The 24,379-nt window shown below is 37.3% G+C and overlaps 1 pseudogene; it reads left to right on the top strand.

Moving 5' to 3' along the window:
• LOC149248816 (glutamate receptor 3.3-like) overlaps positions 1-23,888 on the top strand; it is a 43,326-nt pseudogene extending 19,438 nt beyond the window's left edge.
• The last annotated feature ends 491 nt before the right edge of the window (positions 23,889-24,379 follow it).

Below are 24,379 nucleotides of genomic sequence, written 5' to 3'. Positions count from 1 at the left end.
TCATTTCAATATTTCAAAACCCCAATTTATCACAAGTCAATGTATGTGTGGACAGAAGGAAGAGGAGAAGAATTTCTTCTTTTAAAATCAATTCTCAGAGGATATTAGAGAGCATTTTTAGGATCAGTGCCTCAGATTACCCTAAAGCCAAGTGTTTTTACAACAAGAACATGGTATTATTTATAGTTAAGAGAAAATATTTAAAAAGAACTCATAATTGATGTTGCCCTACTTAGTTGTATTGCCAACTATTTTGCTACTATATTGTGCACATGAAATAGTTTCCAAGTGAATGAACACATATTGGAAAGGCTTGATTTACAATGAGATAAAGTTGATAGAGCAATGGAAAAGCAATGATATATATGGTTGATAGATAGAGAGGTAGAATAATTAGTAAAAATGAACTTTTTTGTTTCGAAATTGATAAGTATCATCTTGAAACTTTAGGATACCAATGGAAAAGAATTGGGTTGATTTTCTCCTCAAGTTCAAGGGCTACAATAGAAATGTTTCAAAATCATTTTCCTTATCTTTTGATGGCAATTTCTCTCAATTGATACATCTTACCATCTATTTGTCTGAGTATGTATTAAGACAAATTATAAGGTTCCATAAGGAGGAGAAAAATGGTTTCAAATGTAGCATTTACAAGGTAAGCCATGGACCTATTTTAACGAGAGATAAAGGAAAGATCCAAATTGGAAGAGAGGTATGTATAACAGTTGATTAAGAAATCCATGGGATGAAGTTACTTTTACCATATAGAGGTATATAACAAGTGATGGTAGATTTATTCTTATCTACCTTTATCACATTAGGATATTGTAGTATTTGAAAGGATAAAATACCTTGAATTTTCCATATTATTTACTCAAGAGTCTCACTAAAATTTCCAATATTGCACAAAAATATTTAGAAAGTGACAAGTATATATATCATCATGGCGTAATTAAATTGATTATAGAGTGGGAACTTTCCAAGACTCAAGAATCTTGGGAAATGTTTCTTAAAATAAATCAAATTGTCACAATGGAAGAAAAGGAGTTGATAGAGGAAGAAGATAAACATAAATTTGAACTTGAGGATCAAGATGAAGAGCTAGAACAAATATATGAATAAGAATAGACATCAAAATAATTAGTACCGAGGACAATGACCAAATCTATGACTAAATAGGTGGGAAGAGAGTAAGATACAACTACACTTCTTCAAAAGAAAAAGGAGCAAAGAACCCAAAATCCTCCTTTTGTTGAAATAGAATACAATGATAGCATTGACATGGACCGACAATCTCCTTATGACTATATAGAATCTTTAGAGGCTGAAGAAAAATAAGAATAAAAGACTATAGAGAGAAAAGTTGCCTAAAGAATGTAGCTTTGTTGATGAAGAAGATTAATACACAACTACGGAGGAGGAAATAAGAAAAATTATAAGAAATCAATCCTCAAATCAAGTTGAAACACCTTATGTTCCCTCACCATAGGATGTTATATCTCCTCAAGAGAAGTCCCTTGCAAAGAAGACGAGGAGAATTAAGAAATTGAAGAAGATTGTATAGGGAATGCAAGTATTTGAGAGTTACTTGAAGACACATAATGATTTTTTGAACAAACATAACCTCACCTTGATAAATGAAATCAAAACATTCAAAAGGAAAACAAGAGGTTACAAGAAGAAAACAACATGATCTCTACATAGGCATATATGTGGTATGAAAGGAAGAAGACACTTAAGGATGAAAAAAGAATATGAGAGTTAAAATTCTCATGAAGAAGCCCAAGATAGAGGGACAATCGTCACATTATCCTAAAGAAAATGTAGACCTTTTGTTATAGGCAACATGAATTAATGTGATGTAGCTAATGGCGGTATTTGGAACAAGTATTAGGACATACTTCACCTTCAATTTGGGGGAATGTTAGTTATCTTTTTTTATCAAGAATTTAGCTATGGTTTTTTACTTCTTTAGCTCTAAAAATACCTCTTTTATTCATGTGCGATAATATTTTCCCATGTTTTCCAATAGTAACACTTTCCCAAGGTATTTTTATTGAATTTTTAATTTTTAAAATTTCATGTAGTTAATTGTATTGTAAAAGAAAATTGTGGATTTTAGTAGATTTTGTAAATAATTATTCCTTGTTGTATTTGTAGGAGGTCTGGGTAAAATATAGAACATGAGTTTTGATCGTGGGTATCCCAAGATGGTGATTTTTCTACTTTCTTGACCCTAAACAAGTTTGAGACCCTAGATCAATGAGTAGTCAACCCGAGCATTTTGGTAGCAAAAACGCAATACATATTGCTAAATTTGCAAAATCCAAATTTTATAAATTAAATCCATGATTTATGTGCCCGACCAAGTTTATTGGATCAGATCTCATCCCTAGAATAGGTTGTAGTTAATTTAAAACATGATTTTTGGGCATGTTGTTGAATTTTTTCTTATGAAGGCAAGCACACTTAGTTTGCCAAGACATGTTATTATTTTTCAGAGCTTTTTGACTCGAGAGACTGGACTTGGATTTCAAACTTGTTCTTAGTAATTTTGATCAATTTATGGATTGCTTTTGAAGTTTCAACCTTTGATTTTAAGTTAAGTGTACTTACTAAGCAGTTAAATGGTCTCCACCCCTCAAGCTAGTAAATGCTTTCATTGTTGTGCATTAACCTGGTATATATTTTCTTTTTCATGTTGTTTATTATCATATTTTTCATTTTTATATGCTATGATTGCATCTTGTACATTCAAATTAATGCTGTTCATGAAACTAGTCTCATGGTCATTGTGTAGATATGCTTTAAAGTTAGTTTCAAAACATCCATTAATAAGTGTTCTTTACTAATTATTCCATGGTTGTATTAGCTATTTTCTAAAGCTTTCAATGCTTTTTTAGTGTATCTATATCAACTGATTCTTATTATAATTTAAGTAACCATTATAAGCCACTTATTACAATATTGCATAGCAACCACACTCATTTAATATTGCATTAATAGAATACATCTTTTGTTGTACTTTTAAGTGTGTTTACAAGTCTTATTAATCATAGATTAGTTGTTGTTTTAAGGATTAATATGATTGGAAAATGTGACCAAGGAACCAAGAGCATCATTTATCATCTTTCTAGGTGAACTTGAAGGCTCCAATTTCTTAAAAGCTTTTCCATTTAGTTGTAACAACCCTTGGCCTATGAAGGACCATGAGACAACCATACCCAACACATTTAAACCCACAACAACCACTTTGACTCAAGCTACATATACTGATAGTTAACAAAGTTATAGAGTGGGCATGAACAAAAAGAAGGACAATGCCCATCCTCCTCATAAGTCTAGGCCAAGGAGGGTGCCTGCCTCAGGAAGAGGAGAAGTAGGTCAACATGCAAGAGAACATGGGGGTGTGGGTGGTTATCACATGACGAGACTAGAGGAGAATTGATTTGGAGAGAGGAAGCCAAAAATAACATGGGTGGATGTGAAGAAAACGCGTAGGAAGCAAAGGAAAATCTTTGAAGAAGAATGAATCAAACTGGACTATGTGTGTCTAAGCTTGTATGGCCAATGGGAGGCTCAATGGAGAATTGAAGCACTTAGAGCTTGTCGAGTAAGTTGATAAACCACCTAATTCTTTCTAAGTAAGTTGATAAACCACCTAGAAAGTGATCTACAAGATCCTACAATTCTTTCCTTCAAAAACCAACTAATAAACCACCTATGTGGTGGATTCAATCTCTTGGAACTGAGAAATACCCTTGCAGAGTATTGGGTCAAGTTTTATGTTTTGGTTTCAAAATTAAGAGGATTTTTATGGTGCTTACTACCTATGGGCAGTTGATAAACCACCTGAACAATGGAATCCTCCTGAAGGTTTGGTAAAGCCTTTTTGTGAACTTATTTTTTCCTATACCCCTCGAAACTCTAGATCCAGCTAAGGGGTTGTCGGCAACAAGAGAAATTGTAGTGTAGTTTGCCTATGGTTGGGTGGAAAGTTGAATTCCCTCCTCTAGTTTCCAACCATTTCAATTCACTCATATAAGTATAAAAATGTGTATATTGGCTTGTAGGTTGTAATACCCATGTTTTAGGGTCGAATGTTACTATGATCATTCTTATTCATTCATGGATGTTAAATGTTGTTAATACACCTACTATTGGTTATCTTTAATTTTATGTTTCAATGACTAGTAGTGCCATGAAGCTGCTACTCTATTTATGATTTATAAATTAGTTATATGTTGGTAACTGAGTGCTTGTATGGATGTAATGGCAGGCTTATAACTTGTGAAATTGAATGAAAAACTTTAATTATTTCAAGTAATAACCTTTTTTTTGTTTTCTTGAATGAAAAATTTGTATGATTCAATGATAAACCACCATAGAGAGAAAACACACATAAACTTGTGAGAAAAAAGCTTCAAGCTCATTTCTCTCATGGAGGCCAAGGTTCATGCCTTGGTCACCTCCTATAGAAAAATTTGCATTTGACATGATGCCCTAAGTCTTAAAAAATTCTCCAATCATAACCTTAGTTATTTGATTGCGAGTAAGATTAACACAGTTATCTAGGCTCTAGAGATGGTAGGAACCACCATCACCATACATGTGACCAGATATTTAAGGGCTATATTTGTACATGGGGAAAAGGTCGGGGGGTGGGGGTGGGGGCGCACCTGCTAGGGTTGATATGCTAGGTGCCATTAGGACATGGCGGTGCTACATTGGTGCCACATGGTAGTATTGAGATGAGGTGGACCCCACATTACATTGATGTGGTGCTGCCACGTGGGCCAAGTAGGAACCACATAGATGTTACATAGTAGCTTCTTGTTGATGTGCAATGGAGGATATTGGAGTCAAGAGCGAAACCTGGTGTAATGGAACTCTACTCAGTGCTCATTGATGCTTACAACCCATTGGAATTTCACAATCGAGCGGTGGAAATAAACTAGTGGCAACGAAAAATGTATACTTTTTCGTTTGTTGGGGTTGTTAGATGATGGGACCACCCACCTGCCTTTATCCCTTGGTTGAAATTCAAATGTCGAATGCAACAATGCAATCGAGTGGTATGATGTCGGCCCAAGTGGTGAGATCCACCAAATTGACCTATTAGGATTACATGGATTCCATGAGGGTGCCACATATCCAACATGATGATGTGGCCTCTTATAATAGGTAAAAAACTTCAAATGATTGTATATTTTGACTTAAGACTCGGATCAAGATAAATTTTATACTATCAAAAGCTCTTAATGATATGAACGTGATGGCGATATCTGAATTTAATTCCACAAACTATGAAAAAGGAGGATTTCTTTAACCCTATTTTCATAACAAACATTAGAAGTCAAGTTAATGCAATAACTAATGCCTCCCATAGTCAAGATAGTATTGGGGGTGGTAAGGGGTGTTTAGAGTAGTATCAAAGCTTAGGTTAAACACTGGACCTAAAGAGGGTCACATGCAAATTTATTATAATGGTTTAATTAGTACATGTGCTAAATTTTCCTTATATTGGTAGTTGATGTAATTACCAACCTTGATAAAATTCTAATTTCAACCTACTATTGATGTTATTATTAATATGCTGATACGTCCTTTTTTTGTTGAAATTTGTGACTAACATGGATTTTTTAACATCAGATCAACATACTTCATAACAAAATGCTTAGTCTAGGCATAACATTGTAACAAGTTAATGTGTTTTTCTTTATATAACTAATAGTTGTGTGTGTGACATCACATAAGGAGACACCAAAATTAAAACAAGGGAATAAAGGAATGAGCAATAAGATGGTAGAATATAACACAGATAGATCTTAACAAAAATAGGAAGAGAAATCAGTTGGGAAGAAGATGGAGGAAAATTCTGTTGATTGGATGGACACCCTTAGAAGTGTAAGGGTGAATTGAGGAGTTGTAAGGCAGAAAATGAAAGGATTATTAGAGCTCAAGAAAATCAAGCAGAGGAGAATGTAGTGATTTTGCAGATCTTATCAAATCTGCAAAGGAAAAAGTAACACGAGCTTGGTGCTAACTATCTAGGAAATAAAAAAAATCCAAGAAAATCCCATCTAAAATAGGGAAGCATGGATTGGATGATAATAGGGATGAAGGCAGAAAGTTAAGAAAGAGGCATAGATAGGCAAGCGAAGACACAATGAGAGGAGGAACTCCACTCAACACACTAGAATGAGGAGTGGGAAACCATGAGAAACCATCTAGTGTTGCAACTAGGAGAGATCACTAGTGAGGGAGAAGTTAGAAAAAATTAATGCCAAAATAATTCAACAACGAAAATCCCCTTATATTTGATGGAGAGATTAAGAAGGTTGAAAAGGTAGAAGCTTGGCTATTGGGACTGGAGAAATACTTTAGCATACATGAATACTTTGAAAACATGAATGCTAAAGTAGTAATTTTCAGCCTGAAGGGAAAGGTTTATATATGATGGGAAGATTTAGGAAATGTTAAAGTCCTTAGAGAGAAAGAGTTGTCATGGGGAAATTTTGAGAGATATTTATAGGAGAAGTACTTGTCTGAGAGGTATTATGACAACAAAGTTAAAATAATTCCATTAGCATAATCTAGGGACACTTACTATTGATGAGTACACTAATAGATTTTTAAATTTTTCGAGGTATGTGTCATATATCAGAGAAGAGAAGGTGAAGGCTTGAAGTTAATATTGGGTATAATTTTTTTTTTTTTTTTAATTTAGAGCAACAGATCTAACTCTCACATTAATTGTCAATCTGGGTAGGCCTTTTTCTTTCAAGGCTATCACACAGATTATATACAAGGACAAATGGTTACTAGTGCTAATCAATCTCAAACTCAATCATTGTAATAATAATCTCAGCAATCCAACACTCTGGCTATTACACTCTCAAACCTTGCTCACACTTTTAGGAAGTAAACACAATGTAGAGTAAACTACTTTGTCACATAGTCACTCTTATTCATAAAGAATCAACACAACTAGAAACCATTCACTCAAGCAAATGCTAAAACACACATTCAAATAAAATAAACACACCATTAAACTGTAACAAGAATTAAATAATTGTCACGCTAATAGAGGGACTAGTCTAGGACCTATGTTATTACACAATACAAAGGTTAGAATTCCACAATCATTAAAGAATGAACAATATTAATAGTAATAGTAACAACAATCATACATAAATAATAGCTAAGAGAAAATAAATCAAATTTCTACAATACCTTCCTAACCAGTGATCCCGCTAAGAAGGAGGGTCCTTCCTTCCTAGCATGGGATGGTACACTACACAACACACAAGCTAGTTAGTAAAAAGGTATGGTTCCATAAATGATTGATATTTGTCTGAATAAAACATACATGATTATAACATTGGTTCTCTTTCCATATGTTCTTTCTATGAATCACTGTATCTATGTCTGATTCTGAACAAAGAGCGCACCTTTTTATAATTACAGATTACAAAGATAAGATCAACATGAGAATATCTCGATTCTCATGTGATATAAATTAAGAATAAATATTAACAGTTTGATAACAACTTCCATGGTTGGGACAAAGTTGTAACAACTTATCCAAATTACAATAATTCATCTATGGAAAATCCCAACTGTGTTTTCCATGAATATATCTTTTGGAGGTTGAACTGAATTTGATGAAATACTTTTCCAAATTGGTATTTGTGACTAATTAAAGGAGATCAATGCATCCAAAATAAGTCTTGTGTGTATTATCAATGTTCAGCGATTCCTTGTCCCATCCTTGGTAAGGAAAAACTAGAAAGTGTAATCATGTAATATCATCTCAACATACCACATACCCTGAAACAACCCATTTTTCAGTTTTATGATAAAAATAGCATAAAGTAATAGTTCTCATGCCAAATTACAAGAATAATTAGATCGTAAGGATGACATATAAAAAGAGACATACTTAGGTTGATAGTGTTTGTTACGGTGATAAAGTATGTTTTTGAGAGTAAAAAAGGGTAAAGAAAAGATAAGAAAACGGTTGCAAGAGAATGTCAATTCCACATCCCAACATCTCCCTCCAGCTTAAGGATTTGCATGTCCTCATGGAGACCCTTATAATTGGTTTCTGATGTGCTAAGAATGGAGTTCTAAGAAATTTTAAGCTCCTGAAGTACCCACTTAATCTGCTTTGTAGCCTCGAGAAAGAACCAATTCCATTTCCAATCATTTATCAATGAGATTATATGGATGTTGATACTGATAGGTAGGGATCCAAATAAGAAGAAATTTGAACCTAAGTCCAAGCCAACCAGACCCACTTCTCCTAATGCATTCTACATATTGAGAAACCCTAGAAAGTGCCTGTATAAAATTTAGAAAACAATAAGGGTCATCGTCCTTCAATTCCTTCCTACAAGCATCATGTTTCATCCCTTTGATACTTATGATACAACGTTCCAAAACTCTATTCTTGAATTACATTAGCATATTTTTGGTGTCAGAATATCACCATATCCTATTATATACCATAGAGACTCTTTTAGTAGGCCCAATTTTATTTCATATAGACAATTTCACCTTTCCTTCATTAGGTGTTACAATATCGCATCCAACCTTCCAACTACCTTGATTTTGCATAAAGGACACAAAATCTCTTAACTAGACATCTACAACATATGGTTTAAGGTTAAGGGTCCTTTCTCCAAAACAGACATAGTCATGCAAATATAATTCACACAATTAATGTTGTTCTAGAAAAGTGGCCTTCTGGAGAGTTTCTAGAAAGTCTTCATCCTCCCTCATCTCACACGGTCATTTCTCCTTAAATGCTACTAATTGAAAAAGAAATAATTTTTTATGCAGATACAGGGGATAGGATAGAGAAGGAAGTTTGCAACTCAATATATTGTCAACAAGTTCATACATGGACTCATTTTCTTGTTGTAACAACTTGTTGTAGTGGCTACAACCACCCTCCAAATTTTTACCTATACTTCGATTTTGGAGCCTTCCTTTTTATCTACAAGAGCTCATATTATACTGATCCAGGTATTCATGATTCGAATGAGACTTATATTTTCATTTTTGCTTGTGTTCGCTCACTTAGTTGATTATTCTAAGTCACAAGATGATCTCCAAACTTGGTCTCACAACAGTTATGGGCTTACCTCTAGAAACTGTGCAATCCTTAAAGGTAGTCTACCTTGATGATTAGAATTGTGCAGTTCAGATGGGAAGTTAGCCTTGAGCTTAGAAACTATGCAATCCTTAAAGGTAATCTACCTTTAGGATTAGAATTGCACAGTTTAGATGGAAAGTTAGCCTTGAGCTAAAAAACTATGCAGTCATCGCAGGAAGTCAGCCTTGATGATTGGAATTGTGCATATCAGACTCGCAGTCATCCTTAAGCTCGGAAACTATGCAGTCATGGAAGTAAGCCCAACACTCAGCCCAAAAACTGGACAACCCTCACTAAGCTCAAAAAATGCGTAATGCACATTGGGCCGGAAAGTTTCCTAGTTCCCCAAAACTGTTCAGTCTTGCCCAACATTGTGCATGGAAAGTTTCCCACAGAAAAGAAAGAAAACTAAAGGGAAAAAACCATCCCTAGGAATTAAATATCTATTATTAGTTTCTCGAAGGTGGCACATTCTTTTTTTAGAAGTTTCCACCAAATGTCGCTTTTGTCCTTGATCTCAGGCATACGCGGCATAAAACCTAATTTTCTCAAATCTAGTTAATCGACACCTCTAGAGCTCATTTGAGCATTCTATCTTGGAGCCATAGAATTCCATCAAGGAACCTTCAGTGGGATTGACGTCGCATTTCTGGGTGAGTTTTGATGTTATTGCCCTTTTCTGCCTTTTCTGTCGTTTTGCTTCTGTGAGTGTTTTTTTTCTTATTTCTCTTCATGGTTGATGGAATTTTTGTTGAAAATTGGCAACAAGAAATTGCTAAAAATAGAAGTGCTAAAAATAGCACTGCTAAAAATAGCAGTTTGGGCATCAGTGCTGGATTGGGCAACAGGGAATGAAAAATGGAAGTGCTAAAAATAGAAGTTCTATTTTTAGCAGTTCAAGTTGGATTCCTATTTTTAGACAGTCCCTGGTCTAAAATAGGAAGTAAAATTCGAATTTGGTCTTACCAGCAGTTTGAATATTAATTAATTAATTCTCCATGAGTTAATTAGTTAAGGAAAATCAAACTTGAAGTCTTTGTGAGAACATGCAATAATTTCTCCACTGATTGGGGAATGTGTCCTTGATTTGCTCCACTGATTGAGGAATTAAGGATGAGTTCTATATTGAGAGGATCGATTGACTTAGTTTAAGTTAGTCAAGTTCAATTAGATTAATTTAACAAATTTTTAAATTAATGAGATACAGTTTGTTGATGCTTGCATGCGTGTGACAACTGTTATTTTAAGATAATTGAGTATTCTCTCATGGATAATTGATGCATGGTAGTTCAGATAGAGACCAAGTTGAGATCAGAGAAGGGACAATGTACTATCAGTTGGATGAATATTGTTCCTATAAAGGAAGATCATCCATGATGAGGATTTATCTCCTTCAAGTTTGTGCAGTTAGATTACAGGTTAGTGAGTGTGTGAAGAGGCCAATTCACATAGGTGGTAGCACTGGACCCCAAGGAAAACTACACAAGAAAATAGGAGGCTTGGAGGATAGAGGAGAAGGTTTGTGAGAATCCTTTGATTGTCTATGATCAACAAAGGGATTGCAGAGAGATCAGGATAGCTTGTGAGTTGATTCTTTTTGTAATCCGGACTATATCTCCACGTGTATGATAATACAAAGATGGGGTTTTAGGCAGGTGCTTTCCCCGGGTAAATTCTTCTGTGTTATGTGTGATTGATTCCTTTTTATCAGTTATATGTGTTCTTATTGATGTTGCTCATGGTTGATTAAGCTTCCACTAAATTGTTTGTAGAAGTAGATCAAGTGTTTTTCTTTAGTACATTGCATTACCAAGTTGATCTACAGGTGGGAAATTTCTACATGGTATCAGAGCACAGGTGATCAAGGAAGAACAATATACTAGAGGAGATTTCAAAATTTTGAGTTTTGGGCCAAGAGTTTGTAGAGCAGATATGAAATTTTCCATACAAATTTTTCAGAAATAAATAGCAAATTTGGATTCCTTGCGGAAAAATACCCAAAAAAAAAAAAAAAAATCGGCTGAATCGGAGTTCAGATGAGGGAGATATCGCTAATTTAAAATCAACTCTTCTTCTAGAAAATTTCATGATGGCGGGAAAGTGGAAATAGATTGGTGTGCTAGCCAAGAACCTCTATGCACTTGAGGTACAAGATGCATGCAAAGCCTTGAGGAGCAAGGCAAAGGTTAAAGACTTGGTGGTTGAGAGGGAGAGTATAGTACCTCTCAACATGCAATGCCAGAAGAAGTATCTGACAATTGTGGAAGTGCCATGATTGGTGCAGCAACTTCAGGAGGTTGTGGAACAACCACAATAGGGGAGGCTGAGAGGAGATCGAGTAGAGACATCTGCTCATGCAAAGACCTCCAGTAGGGGGGAACTTTGAGCCAAGTGGGAAGAGGGATCACATGCAGCCATACCTCCAGGTAGGAGGTGGGGCGATGTGGAGTGATCATCCCATGGAGGAGGGGTAGGATCCTTGAGGTACAAAACCTCTTGGATGAGACCTTGCTACAAGAGCCCCGATGTGGAGTAGAAGGAACTGACTGATTGGGTAGAGAACGATGTGGATGGAGCGACAGAGAGAGCTACAATGTAGGGAATTCTAGGACAGTGCAAAGCATGCAAGTTGTAGCAATGCGAGAGGCACAAGTGTGTTGCACTGTGCAGGGTAGCACAGAGAAGGGTGCAACTGTGCGAGATGCATGGAGATGTTGCAGTAGCGCAGAGGTTAGAGAGGGAGCACATGTCAACAGTAAGTAGAGCTTCAGCATCAGAGTATGTTTCTAGCCCAACAAAGTGGTCAGTTGGGAGTTTTTTTTGTTCCGAGAGTTGCTAGAGCAACCACACTTGGTATATGTGTTGCATGAAGAACATTCCAAAGGTACAAGATCGGGTTCGAGAGGAAGCATTTCTTATTGAGAGGGAGTGTTGAAAATTGGCAACAAGAAATTGCTAAAAATAGAAGTGCTAAAAATAGAAGTTCTATTTATAGTAGTTCAAGTTGGATTCCTATTTTTAGACAGTCCTTGGTCTAAAATAGGAAGTAAAATTCGAATTTGGTCTTACTAGCAATTTGAATATTAATTAATTAATTCTCCATGAGTTAATTAGTTAAGTAAAATCAAACTCGAAGTATTTGTGAGAACATGCAATAATTTCTCCACTGATTGGGGAATGTGTCCTTGATTTGCTCCATTGAGTGAGGAATTAAGGATGAGTTCTATACTGAGAGGATTAGTTGACTTAGTTTAACTTAGTCAAGTTCAGTTAGATTAATTTAGCAAGTTGTTAAATTAATGAGATACAGTTTGTTGATGCTTGCATGCATGTGACAACTGTTATTTTAAGATAATTGAGTATTCTCTCATGGATAACTGACGCATGGGAATTCAGACAGAGACCTAGTTGAGATCAGAGATGGCACAGTGTACTATCAGTTGGATGAATATTTTTCCTATAAAGGAAGCTCATCCATGATGAGGATTGTTGGCATTATGGCACAGGTTTGAAGTTATGGCACAGGTGTTGTCCTTGATGGCAACTCTATTTGGTAATAGATCTCAATTCAGGCTTTCAGAATGAAGGAAAATACATATACGCAGGTTCATCCAGATGAAGACGCGTATACACGCGGGTTAGACATTTCAAAGGTGCGTATGTGTATATACGCACTTTCATGCAAGGAAAAGCGTGTATATGTTGGAGAACTTACCTTTGGTCCGTGGTAGTTAGTCCTTGGTATTTGAACCTATGGTTTTGGACCATGGTACCTCGTCAGAAGTGTTGATCCCAAGTATTGGGTCCGTGGTATTGGTTTATTATGGTTTTGGACCGTGGTATTGTGGAAGGCCTAAGACTATAAAAGAGGAAGGAGATCATTTGGCAAAGGATCATCGGAATTATTGTTGAATATCTTATAAAGTGCTAGATCTGGAATACTGGTAATTGGGTTATGGTGCAGATCTGGATCTGAATGAAGGAGGAACCTTAGCGCAAAGAGAAGGATAAGTTCTATTGATGGATCATAATCTTTAAGCTTGAATGATAGTATCTTTGTATGATTTTGATCTGTTATATGTGGCACTTGCTTGATCTATAAAACTGATAATCTGGGTTAATTAGAATATCTGAAAGAGCGAATTATCCTTTATAGATCTGTACACAGGTTCAGTGAAGTGAAGGCACGTATATACACTGGTTCAGTGAAGGCAAACAGTGTATACGCAGGTTGTTCCATATGAAGAAGTGTATGCACGTAGGTTTCAGGCTATTAAAGTAGCGTATATATTTTGAGTTGTGATCTTGCTGCTTCTGTTTATTGCTGCAGTGTTTTGGGTTCAGTTTTGGTGTGTGGTTACTGTTACTGTGATCTGTGTACAGTCAACAGAGAAGTGTTTATTTTTATTCAGTTTTGATTGGTGAAGAGGTGATTGGTTGATGCAGAAATTCTTGATGTTTGATTGATGTTATCTGTGGATCCAGTCTCAAAATTCATGAAACGTGGTCCTTGAAATAAAGAGAAGGTTGTAGCCTTCTGTAGGCCAGCACCTACGTACTAGTATCTTGGCTAGTGCAAGAGCTAAGGGGGTTGTAGCTCCCTTCCAGGAGAAGCTGGAAAACGAGAGAGGGTGTAGCTCTCTGCAGTTTGTAGCCTGCGTACTGGTAAAGGACTGCACCAGTACAATTGTAAAAAGAAGTTTCTAATTAAAGAGAAGATAGAGACGAATTGCAGCAGGTGGTTTTCACCCACATTGGGTTTCCACCTTATATCTTGTGTTCTTATGTGTGATTGTCTTTCTACTCTGTTTTACTGTTTCTGGTTACTGGTTATTTGATTCTCAAACACAGATTAATGATCATCATCAGAAAGATAAAGTCATTTAAAAGTTTGCATTGTATACGCGGGTTTCCTTCTGCATAGTTGCATATATACGCGGGTTTAATTAACTGAAGTAGCGTATATCATTTGATTTTGAAAAAAGAATATTTGACTTGATAATACTGATTCACCCCCCCCCCCCCCCCTCTCAGTATTATTTCCAACAATTGGTATCAGAGCCGGTCCTTCAAAAGAAGCTTGATCGCTTGAAGGAAGATCTTTCATCATGAGCAACTACGAGAGGGAAGCATCAATCAGGCCACCGATTTTTGATGGGGCAAACTTCGTTTATTGGAAGATAGGAGTTACTGCCTACCTTCAATCTCTTGGTACAAAAGTCTGGGATATCATAGAAACAGGGTATACTTTTCCATCAGCAACTCCTACAGATCTGGCTGAGAAGAAGAAATATGAAACAAATGCAAAAGCAGTCAATACTCTATTAGGATGCCTATCACAATCAGAATTTTTCAAGGTTATGCAGTATAAATCCGCTAAAGAAATATGGGACAAGATTGTTTTGAGCTATGAAGGAGATGATTAGGTAAAACGAGCAAAACTTCAAACCCTCAAAATTCAGTATGAAAATCTCAGAATGTACAATGATGAAAGTGTGGCTAACTATTTTCTTCGTGTAGATGAGATTGTTAATTATATGAAAAATTTGGGTGAAGAAATAAAAGAGGTTGTTGTGGTTGAAAAATTTCTAAGATCTTTGTCCCCTAGGTTTGAATCTAAAGTTTCTGCAATAGAAGAAAAGGAGAATCTAAAAAACCTTAAAATGTCACAGCTGCACGGAATTCTAACTGCTTATGAAATGAGGAAAGGAGGTCCATCAGACAGGAGAGAAGCTGCCTTCAAGGCTTCAGGCAAAGGAGAGCACTATGAGTCAGGACACGTGTCAGAAGAAGAAGAAGAATCAAATTTTGTCAGAAATCTTCAACGGGGTACTAGACGATTCCGAGGTAAGTTACCTTTCAAATGCTTTGCTTGTGGAAGAGTCGGTCACTATGCTGCCAAGTGTCCTCATAAGGATAAGATTGACAAAGGGAAGGAACCTGTTAGATAGAACAAGAAACAGAATGCAACTAAGAAAAGTTACTACACTCATGAAGATAGTGATGGCCTATAAAATCCATTATTACACTCATGAAGATGAACGAGGTAATGATTATAAACTTTTAATGGCCTTTGAAGATGATGATTACATGGAAGCTATAGATGCAGATGGTTTTTATGAAGAGATTTCTCGACTCAAAACATGTTTAGAAGAAAAAGATATGATCATTGATACTCTGCAATTCAAACTTGATGAAAAAGAAGAATCCCTTGAGAAGTTAGAATGTGAAATTGTTGGCCTTAGAAAAGAAATTGAGAAAACAAAGGCTCTTAATATTAAATTTGTTAAAGGATCTGAAACTCTGGATGAGATTATCAATGTACAGTGTTCTCCACTAATCAAGATAGGTCTGGGTTATAATGGAGAAACATCTCAAGCATCCACCTCAAAGAGTTATCTTGATGCAGCAAGGAGGAATGAGCAAAAGCCCAATGGAGATCACCAGGTAAAGCAGGGACGAATTACATCAAGAACAAGCCAAGGCTACCAGGTAAACCAGGGGCAATCCATCTTAAGGGTGAACAAAAGCTACAACCAGCCACAGGTAAAAACTTCTCAATTTGCTTCAAGAATGGATGACAATAGAAATTACAATCATTTGGTTGGTAGATTTGATAATCACAGAAGTTTCTTCAATGGCCAATGTTTCTCTTGCCATAACTTTGGTCACAAAGTAGCTCAATGTGTTGCCTATAAGACAATCATGACTAGAGAAGCTCAAAAACAAAGAAGTATGACTGGGATTGTGAGAAGGACCTATAACAACTTTTCAGCCCTTGAAAATGAAATTGAATGTTCTATTTTTAATAACTTCGGTCATGAAGATTCTGAATGCAGGAGCAGGTTTTGGTAGACAAAGGAACAAGCCTCAAGCACCAGAACATGGAGAATATAGGAACCACAACCAAAAAGATTTGGGATAACCTTTTATGCAGAAGGACAGGAAAATCTATGGTACATTGACAGTGGATGTTAGAAGCATATGACAGGTGATAAAGAAAAACTTGAATCATATACTGCTTAAGAAAAGGGAAAGAAAGTTTCTTTTGGAAAAGATACCCCTGCAACCATAAAAGGAAAAGGCACTGCTCAGTTGAAAGAAAAGGTCAAAGCTGGAAATGTTTTGTATGTTGATGGCTTGAAGCATAATCTACTGAGTGTCAGTCAGATGTGCGATCAAGGAACTGAGGTAATATTTCAATCAAATGGATGTAGTGATCATGATCTTGATACAGGAAAAACAGTGATCAAAGGTAGAAGAACTCCAAATAATTTATACATATTTGAAGAAGGACAACAACAATGCTATTTGAGCAAGGATGATGAACACTGGTTATGGCATCGGAGGTTGGGGCATCTAAGATTTTCAAAAATAAGGAAAGCATGAAAATACCAGGCAGTTCGTGGTCTTCCAGATATCAAAATTCCAGACAACACAATATGCAAATCATGTCAGTTTGGTAAGCAAACTAGAACTAACTTCCCTGAGAAGGAAGGATCAGCTAGCAGGCCTCTTGAGCTAGTCCATACAGATGTATGTGGTCCATTTAGGACAAGGTCACCTCGAGGAGAAGAATATTATTCATTGACGACTTCTCTAGGATGGTTTGGTTAGGACTTATGAAGCACAAAGACGAAGCTTTCGAAAAATTCAAATCCTTCAAGGCCTTGGTTGAAAACGAATAAGATCACAAAATTAAGTGCCTCAGGTCCGACAAAGGTGGGGAATTTACCTCAAATGAATTTTTCAATTTCTGTGAAGAACATGGAATAAGAAGGGAATTCTCTACAGCTAGGACTCCTCAGCAAAATGGACTGGTGGAAAGGATGAACAGAACGGTCCAACAAATGGCTCATGCTATGCTTGATGAATCTGGAACTCCTGCAACCTTATGGGGTGAAGCTGCATTTGCTGCCGTTGTTATTCTTAACAAAACAAATGTCTGAGTGAACATCACTCAAACTCCTCATGAGCTCTGGTATGGTGAGACTCCTTCGGTAAAGCATTTCAAAATTTTTGGAAGCAAATGCTATATTAAGAACAATGATGAACAGCTTGGAAAACTTGAACCTAGAGCAGATGAAGGCATTCTCCTTGGTTATTCTCCCCACAACAAGGCATATAAGTGTTACAATAAAAGACTTGGAAGAATTGTTGACAGCATTGATGTAGTGGTTGATGAAAAAGGATACATTCCTAGGCAAGTAAATTATGAAAATATCGAAGAGGATGAAGACTACTCTCCAAATCAGACTGATGATGAAGAAGAACCCCAAGAGGCACCAGAGGAACAGATAAGGATAGAAGAGAAGACTCCATCCAGGTACGTTCAGAAGAATCATCCAGAATCTCAGATTTTGGGGCAGAAAGAGGCAGGTGTACAAACAAGAAGAACAATTGCAGAAGCCTCAAGCTATTTGGCATTGCTCTCCTCCACTAAGCCACAAAATGTAAAAGAGGCATGCAAAGATGAATGCTGGGTCAAGGCAATAGATGAAGAACTTGAGCAGATCGAAAAGAACAACACTTGGGAGTTGGTTCCTAGACAAAAAGATAAGAATGTCATAGGGACAAAATGGATCTTTAAAAATAAGTTGAATGAAAATGGAGAAGTAATCAGAAACAAGGCCAGAATTGTGTGTAAAGGGTATGCTCAACAAGAAGGAATAGACTTTGAAGAAACTTTTGCTCCCGTTGCTAGACTTGAGGCCATCTGAATGTTCCTTGCTCTCTCAAGCTTTCAAAAGTTCAAAGTATTTCAAATGGACGTGAAATCAGCCTTTCTGAATGGAGACTTAGAAGAAGAAGTGTACATTGAGCAACCAGATGGTTTCATTCTAGGGAATGATCCAAATCTTGTATGCAGACTAAAAAAGGCTCTCTATGGTATTAAACAGGCTCCAAGGGCTTGGTACTACCGTTTGGACAAATATCTTCATCAACAAGGTTTTTCAAAAGGATCAGTAGATAGCAATCTCTATATAAAAATTGAAAATGACAAATTGCTAATACTTGTTGTGTATGTAGATGATATTATCTTTGGAAGCAATGAAGAAGCTATGAGTCAAAGCTTTGCCTTGGTGATGCAGAAATAATTCGAAATGTCCTTGCTTGGAGAGCTGACATACTTTCTTGGATTGCAAATCCAACAAAATGAAGGCGGTATCTTCTTGTCTCAAACCAAGTACCTCAAGCAGATTTTGAAGAAGTATGACATGGAAGATTTGAAACCAGTATGTACCCCCATGGTTACAGGATGCAGCCTCAGTGCAAATGATGAATCAGCAGCAGTGCATCAACCAACCTATAGATCTATGATTGGAATTCTACTTTATTTGATAGGTACCCGACTAGACATCATGCATGCAGTGGAAATAGTTGGAAGATTTCAGGCAAATCCAAAGGAAACTCATCTTCAGGCAGTGAAGAGAATTTTCAAGTATCTTCAAGGAACTCAAAACTATGGCTTATGGTATCCTAGAGATACATATCTCACTCTTCATGCTTATACAGATGCAGATTGGGTTGGAAGCATGGATGACAGGAAGAGCACAAGTGGTGGTGCATTCTTTATGGGTTCCAGATTAGTATCTTGGTTCAGTAAGAAACAAAGTTTGATTGCTTTATCTACAGCTGAAGCGGAATATGTGGCTGCTGCATCTTGTTGCACTCAACTTCTTTGGATGATACAAACCTTGCAGGACTTTCAAATCACTTGTACACCACCTATCTCCATCTTATGTGATAATACAAGTGCAATCAGTATTTCAAAGAACCCAGTCATGCATTCAAAGACTAAGCACATACCAATCAAGTATCACTTTCTCTGGGAACAAGTGTTGGAACAAAAGGTCAAATTGGAGTATGTTCCTTCTAAGGAACAAGTTGCTGATATTCTCACCAAACCACTGCCCAGGGAGACATTTGAATACCTCAGACAGAAGCTGCGAGTAGTTGATGCATCATCTTGTTGTTAAAGCTTGTCTGTTTTAGATAAAAATGGGTGTACACGAGTTTGATGAGGAGTATTCGCGTACATATGCCGGTTTGTGCAGAGAGAGTCACGTATATGGAGGTTTGATGGATATCAGTAGGGACAGGCTCTGGTTGAAGATATTCTGATATGGGTCTGACTGAGACCATCTGGCATAGGTTCAGGGGGAGCAGATAATCTTCTAATAATGCATTGTTGGCATTATCTTAGAAGCTTTGGTTCTAGATCACAGCTATTGTTGGTTTCAGGTGGAATAAAGGCAGAGGGAGAACAGAAGGAAATCTTGGTTGTTGATCTGAATGGTGTTTGACAGATGCTGCTGCTATCAGTTATTGGTGACTTTCATAAGTCTTGTTCTAGATATTTCGTCTCTATGTCATGTATCTCTTTTGTGGTATCTCTTTTATGGTGTCAAGGTCATGTAACGGCTTATTTTGGTTTCCCCACTATGCCTGGGATGAACATGTAATGAACTTGGTTTTCATATGTAAATTTCTGATGTATCCCCACTTGGTTGGGTGGATGATGCCCACTTAGTTGGGTGATGGACGTATGTATTGAGTATTTTGGTGATAGGAAGGTCTTTTATGATGTATAAGTCATGGTTCTTCTTGAAGAACATCTTTTGCAGATCTTGCCTACAGTCACGGGAGCATGGTCGCACAGCAGGGCAGAATTTTCAGCATGTACTCAGGGGGAGCACAACCCTTTGCCCTTGATGACAAAGGGGGAGAATGACTTTGAAGATTTTGGGTTGCCATCAAGTCCAAAGGGGGAGATTGTTGGCATTATGGCACAGGTTTGGAGTTATGGCACAGGTGTTGTCCTTGATGGCAACTCTCTTTGGTAACAGATCTCAGTTCAGGTTTTCAGAATGAAGGAAAAGACATATACGCAGGTTCATCCAGACAAAGACGTGTATACACGCGGGTTAGACATTTCAAAGGCACGTATGTGTATACATGCACTTTCATGCAAGGAAAAGTGCATATATGTTGGAGAACTTACCTTTGGTTCGTGGTAGTTAGTCCTTGGTATTTGAACCTATGGTTTTGGACCATGGTACCTCGTCAGAAGTGTTGATCCCAAGTATTGGGTCCGTGGTATTGGCTTATTATGGTTTTGGACCATGGTATTGTGGAAGGCCTAAGACTATAAAAGAGGAAGGAGATCATTTGGCAAAGGATCATTGGAATTATTGTTGAATATCTGATAAAGTGCTAGATCTGGAATACTGGTAATTGGGTTATGGTGCAGATCTGGATCTGAATGAAGGAGGAACCTTAGCGCAAAGAGAAGGATAAGTTCTATTGATGGATCATAATCTTTAAGCTTGAATGATAGTATCTTTGTATGATTTTGATCTGTTATATGTGGCGCTTGCTTGATCTATAAAACTGATAATCTGGGTTAATTAGAATATCTGAAAGAGCGAATTATCCTTTATAGATCTGTACGCAGGTTCAGTGAAGCGAAGGCGCGTATATACGCTGGTTCAGTGAAGGCAAACAACGTATACGTAGGTTGTTCCATACGCAGAAGCGTATGCATGCAGGTTTCAGGCTATTAAAGTAGCGTATATATTTTGAGTTGTGATCTTGTTGCTTCTGTTTATTGCTACAGTGTTTTGGGTTCAGTTTTGGTGTGTGGTTACTGTTACTATGATCTGGGTACAGTCGTTAGAGAAGTGTTTATTTTGATTCAGTTTTGATTGGTGAAGAGGTGATTGGTTGATGCAGAATTTCTTGATGTTTGATTGATGTTATTTGTGGATCCAGTCTGAAAATTCATGAAACGTGGTCCTTGAAAGAAAGAGAAGGTTGTAGCCTTCTGTAGGCCAGTGCCTACGTACTAGTATCTTGGCTAGTGCAAGAGCTAAGGGGGTTGTAGCTCCCTTCCAGGAGAAGCTAGAAAATGAGAGAGGGTTGTAGCTCTCTGTAGGTTGCAGCCTGCGTACTGGTAAAGGACTGCACCAGTACAATTGTAAAAAGAAGTTTCTAATTAAAGAGAAGATAGAGACGAATTGCAACAGGTGGTTTTCACCCACATTGGGTTTCCACCTTATATCTTGTGTTCTTATGTGTGATTGTCTTTCTGCTCTATTTTACTATTTCTGGTTACTAGTTATTTGATTCTCAAACATAGATTAATAATCATCATCAGAAAGATAAAGTCATTTAAAAGTTTGCCTTGTATATGCAGGTTTCCTTCTGCATAGTTGCGTATATACGTGGGTTTAATTAACTGAAGTAGCGTATATCATTTGATTTTGAAAAAGGAATATTTGACTTGATAATACTAATTCACCCCCCCCCTCTCAGTATTATTTCCAACAAGGATTTATCTCCTTCAAGTTTGTGCAGTTAGATCAGAGATTAGTGAGTGTGTGAAGAGGCCAATTCACACAGGTGGCAGCACTGGACCCCAAGGAAAACTACACAAGGAAATATGAGGCTTGGAGGATAGAGGAGAAGGTTTATGAGAAGCCTTTGACTGTCTTTGAGCAGCAGATGGATTGCAGAGAGAGCAGGATAGCTTGTGAGCTAATTCTTTTTGTAATCCAGACTATATTTCCACTTGTATGATAATACAGAGATGGGGTTTTAGGCAGGTGATTTCCCCAAGTAAATTCTTCTGTGTTATGTGTGATTGATTCCTTCTTATCAGTTATATGTGTTCTTATTGATGTTGTTCATGGTTGATTAAGCTTCCGCTAAATTGTGTGTAGAAGTAGATCAAGTGTTTTTCTTTAGTACATTGCATTACCAGGTTGATCTACAGGTGGGAAATTTCTACATGGTATCAGAGCTAGCTGATTTGTAGAAAAAGTTCTACATGGTATCAAAGCTAGCTGATTTGTAGGAAAATTCTACAAAATTCTACAATTTCCACTTTTTAACCATGTAGAAATATTGTTTAAAATTATCGTTTTCCTTTCACGAGTGTTGCATCGGTTTCTTTGTTTTTGCACCAATGGCCACCATTGCGGCAACTCCCTTCATCGATTTGATTATCTTCTTGATCATTGATTTTCTGCACTTGATTTATCATGATTCATTCACACTTAGTCATATTTTCACTCAAGCTCACATCATCACTCAGATCTTCTTGTTTTTCACACATCCCTTGGGCTGATTTTCACTTCCCTTAGCCAGATTTTGCCTTGACTAGTTGGGCACTACACAATCCTAAGGCTCAAGCTCCAAGCTTGGCCACTCAAATTGCATAGTGCGTAGAATAGCTTGGCTCCAACTACGCATTATGTAGTTCCAGGGCTCAGCCTGTCAACCTTGGCCATTGAGGCTACGCAATGCGCAGTCTCTCCTAGGATTTTCCAATGCTAAAATGTGCATTGTATAGTCTCAAGCCTTAGGTTGCACCCTTGGCTATTGGGACTATGTAATGCGTAGTTCCCACAGTCTGTCAGTCCCCCTTGTAGGTGAAAATTGCACAATCCCTCTCATCAGATGCTCACATTGCTACTTGATCATGCTTTGAAGTTAGATTTGCAAGATCTAATGTTTGCTTCCCATGAGTGTCCCATTTTATCCCATAGGTACCACACTCGTGAATAAATTCTCTCTAGTAGTCATTGTTATCATGGCACCAAAGAGAGTTTCTTCAAGAGAGACCACTAAAATCAGTATTGGGGAAGCAGTTGAGAAAGCGTCAGTTAACTTTCCCATATATGTGGACACTTAACTCTTCATAGGAAAGGAGTCAACACTAACATGGCAACAAGTCTAGCAGTAGTAGTTGAAGGCAACAAACTAGTACAAGATTAGGGAAAGAGAAAGTTGTTGACAGAATAGAGGGAGAACAAAGCTATAAAGTGAAATTAGATTCAATCTTCATGCAGGTAGCTTAAGCAGCAGAAGCAAAAGGAAGTAGATAATACAAAGAGCAGATCATAGGAAGAGAGAAAAGAAGAGCTTGCAGGTAACATAAATGAGATCAAAGAAAGAAAAACAAGAACCGAAGGAAGAACGAGCGATGGGGAGGAAAGAACAGGAAGAGAAGTAGAAGAAGGAAGAATAAAAAATGCAAGGTGTGATGATAGAGGAAACAATGCCGATAAAGGTAGAAGAGTCAGAGCAACTAACAGCTGAGAAGGAAGGTGAACAGATGCAGGATTGAAAGCTTGCTCAAAAAATTGAGTAATTGATTGAAGTGACGGACATGGAGTTGGAAAAGCAGTCGTAGCATGAAGATGTTTACATGATGCTGAGAGCACCATAGGTCATCCCTCAGTCTCCATGACCTCCATTAGCAGAGCCAGCCCTGAGCGAGTAAGGAGATGTTGTTCTCCTTGATGATGGTCCCATCATGGATGTGTACGATCTATCATTCTATGAGTCCCATAAGAGGATTGTACAAGCATGTAGGAATCACTTTCCATATGATCATGCCTCGCCTGCATTCATAAAGGAAAGGGTGATAGTGTCAGACACGAGGAAGCATCCAACTGCCATTATTGAAGCCAAATTGGCCTATGCAGGAGCAACAAGATCAAATGTTCAGTATTTGACGACTGAGAATAAGAAATTGGCACAAAATTTGAAGGTTTCCAGGCAAGATACAGTAGCGCAAAATGAATTTTCCGCATTGGGGGAGATGATAGCAGCGATACTTTTTGAAGTACCAACACTTGGAGAAACGATGCAGAAGCTCTATGATATATTTGTCATCGTGCATAAAGCAGTTGTCCGTTTGCATGGCCTACAGTAGCAAAGAAAAGAGTTTGTTAAACCTCTAAAAAACATACATGTTTCTATCACCTATGTACAAGAGTGGACAATGTGGTACAAAGGGGCCCTACTTGACTTAGTGAAGAAAATGAAGCCACAGGAAGAGCTGGAGAAAGTGAAGGTTCGTATGTTGATTCAGAACAACAAGCAACTCACCTCATCCATTAACAGTACACAGGCCTCATATGTGTAGTTGTACAACAGTTTGGATGCCTCGGTGAGAACACACTAGATCTCATCAATCAGTTCCCTCGCCAGAGCTAAACCCAAGAGCCAAGTCTAGCAGGAGGTCGATGTAACACCCTCCTCCCACATCCACCCAAGTAACCATGCCAACTAGGATAAACATGAGACAAGAGGCTACTATAATCAAATTCGACCTCCTATGTGACCTTAAGGAAGTGGAATCAATGGAACATCAGACACATTCATCCAAAATCATCAACAAAACCCATAAGAGACAAGTTAGCC

This window comes from Pinus tabuliformis, chromosome 7 (assembly GCF_031772625.1).
Source record: "Pinus tabuliformis cultivar Carrire ecotype Pingquan chromosome 7, CPIR1, whole genome shotgun sequence".
In the NCBI taxonomy this organism is placed as follows: domain Eukaryota; kingdom Viridiplantae; phylum Streptophyta; class Pinopsida; order Pinales; family Pinaceae; genus Pinus; species Pinus tabuliformis.
Note: the sequence above shows the minus strand (reverse complement) of the source record. Positions and strands in the feature narration are given on the sequence as shown.